Below are 3,041 nucleotides of genomic sequence, written 5' to 3'. Positions count from 1 at the left end.
ATATATATCTACTATATATGTCTAGACAGACTGACATCTATCTATCTATAGTGGTGTTTCATTTTAACCGTGGAAAAGTATGGATTTGGGGTTACTTTTTTAACCCAAAATTGGAGTTTCGGTTTTTTTTTTAAATCAGAGAAAACCAGGATTCCTGCTGATAAATCCCATGGGCCTATCTATCACCAATCCCTTTCAAACTCCAAGGGAAGCACCTTCATTTCCTAAGGACTGCCTATGGATGGCAACTTTGCACGATTTCTCATTCACTGGGTTTTTTTTAGTCATTAACGTGCACTTCATCCATACTATGCGGCACTGAAGTTTTAGCCGGGATTTCACCTAATGGTAAGTCCTGCAAAAGTCTCTCGCCTCCACAGAGTTATCTTAAAGCAGTCATGGCTGTGATTGCCCGGGTTGGTGGGCAGGCTACAGGGCTGGTATTCATTAGCATTTCTCTCCCTTTAACTCTTTATTGACTGAAGCTTTTGCCCTCTTATGACATCCAACCCAGCCAACCCCATCGATACGGGTTCACCAACCATGAGTCAGGTGCAAGATAAACAAAAGTCATGAGATAAGTTTAAAAAAAAAATCAAGAGAGTTTAAAAATTAACTCAAATCATGCTCTCTTCCTGGCTTCTGCAGATTTCCGCAGGTTACAAAGTCAAGCTTTTCTCTATTACCATGAGAAATAAAAGCTTACTTCATTATGATTATTCCTGTTATGATTCTCATCAGAAGCTGAAATTCTCCAGCATCCACCCCCCTTTTGGCAGCAAACACTGGTTTTGGGCCAACCCTCATCCGTGGCTTTACTCTCGTGGGGGGTGGTCAGAATTCTCCACGTGAGCTTTTTCTGGGGTTTTAGTTGTTTTTTTTACATTTTCAGAAGAAAAAAACCCACTTCTGACTCCCCCAGCATCACTCAGCATCTTGCCACACTGCACCCTGCGAGGCCTGCTCTCGGCAAAAACCAAACAGCCCGGGGTAGGGGATCACGTCGGCAGCTATATCCTCGGAGGTGTTTAAGACCTGGCTGGACAAATATTTGGCTGGGATGATGGAGGTGGGGCTGGCCCTGCTTGGAGCAGGGGGTAGGACTCGATGTGACCTCCTGAGGTCCCTTCCAGCCCTCGTTTTCTGGGATAAAATATGACGATAGCATAAGGAAGTGGGAAGAATAAATTCTTGAAGAAACCAAATAGAAATGGCCCTGGGACAAGCCGCACAGGAAGAGGCTCCCCATGCTCCCGTCTGGAAGGAGCAGTGCTTGGGAGCAAAGCTATTTCCACACTGGTTTATATTTGACTTGTTATGCCAGCCGGTCGCACGCCCAGTCACGCACATGTGGGACAGGCACACACACACACACACGCTTGCAGGATGTCTGCTCCTTCTTTCTCCAGCGTGCACATAAAACATCTGCGTTAACTAAAAATAACCCAGGACCTTCGCCCTCCGCGGCACAGAGCAGACCTGCAAGCCGCGCTGGCACTGGGCTTCCAGCCACGGTACCAGGACCTGCATGCGGGGGAACCAGGCAGAGGATCCTGGCGCTTCGTAAGGACACGAGCATTGCCTTGGACTGCGTGACACGGGGGCAGAGAGCAGAGGATGGATGGGAGCAGGGTCTGACCAGGGGTTTTCCATTGTTCCTCTCTCACTTGCCGCCGTGCTTCGATTTTTCCCAGCGCGATGGAGAACAACCTGCAACCAGGGAACCAGGAGAGGGGTCTCGCGTGTGGGCACGGGGGTTTTCACTGCAAAGAAATCACAGCGTTGCTGTCTGCCAGCGTCACCCTGCGCTGAAATGCCTCCTCCTCTGGAGCAGACCGCGCTCACGGCCCGTGCTCCAACTGCCCCGAGGAGAAAGGGCAAAGGGAGAAGAACATCTTACTAGCGGAGGAAGAGGAATCTAAGGGTGATAAGGCTGGATATTAGGAAAAACTCTCATGAGGAGAGTGGTGAAACACTGGAACAGGCTCCCCAGAGAGGTGGTGCAGTCTCCATCCTTGGAGGTGTTGAAGACCCGGGTGGACAAAGCCTTGGCTGGGATGATGGAGTTTGGGGCTGGTCCTGCTGGGAGCAGGGGGGTGGACTGGCTGGGAATTTGTTTTCTGTGACTGATTTTCAGCCTGGGATCCATCCAGGGCTGTCTTCTGAGGGGATGGGGCTGCACGCTTCACCTGACAAGCAAACCCAGCTGCCTTGTGCTGTCTCCCCTGCTCGCCCATGCCGCAGACAGGTCGCCCTGTATGGGAAGGCCTGTGGGGGATGCTCCCGGATGCTTCCCCTGCACAGCGCTCAGAGAAGCCAAGTGGAAGAGCTGCTCTTTGGTTCTGCCTCGAAGGAAACACCAAAGGGGCTTCCCAGACAACCCGGGAGAACAGAGCCCCTGCTCCAAAGAGAGTAACTTGAGAGAAGAAATGAGAGGAGCCCTGCTGCTGTGTGCAGAGCCGAGCAAGAGGGACACGCAGTGGGGCGAAAGTGGGGACAAAGGTGGCAGCGGCAGCCCCATGGTGACTCACGTCAGGCATGGACGTCTCAGCTCACACATTTGCTCGGAGCTGTCAGGGGGGAAGAGGACACAAAAGCACAGGGCCGTGTTAACTTGCTGCTTCTGGGCGCTCACCTATAAATAGACTACACGCTTCCTCCAGCCTGGGCCTCGGCCACCAAAACCACCGTGCAGCTGCAGGCAGCAGTGGATGTATGGGGGAGCAGGGGCTGTGCGTGTGTCACACATGTGCCCATGTGCATAGGAGGCAGTGTGTGTGTCCATGTGCATGCACGTCTGTGTGTGTGTGGGGAGAGACACATGCCTATGCATGTAGGAGAAAGTGTGCGGGGGGGTGGGGGTGTTTGCACATCACACAAGCCAATGCATGTAGGAGAGTGTGTGTGCGCGTATGCGCGCATGTCACATGCATGCCCATGTTTCCACGTCACACATGCCCATGCATGTAGGAGAAAGTGGGCGTATATGCATGAGTCTCAAATGCACACACATGCACACTCCTACATGCATGGGCATATGT

The sequence above is a fragment of the Crocodylus porosus genome, unplaced genomic scaffold (genome assembly GCF_001723895.1).
Source record: "Crocodylus porosus isolate Cpor-Errol unplaced genomic scaffold, CroPor_comp1, whole genome shotgun sequence".
Classification (NCBI taxonomy): Eukaryota; Metazoa; Chordata; order Crocodylia; family Crocodylidae; genus Crocodylus; species Crocodylus porosus.
The sequence above is the reverse complement of the archived record's forward strand: the minus strand, read 5'-3'. Positions refer to the sequence as shown.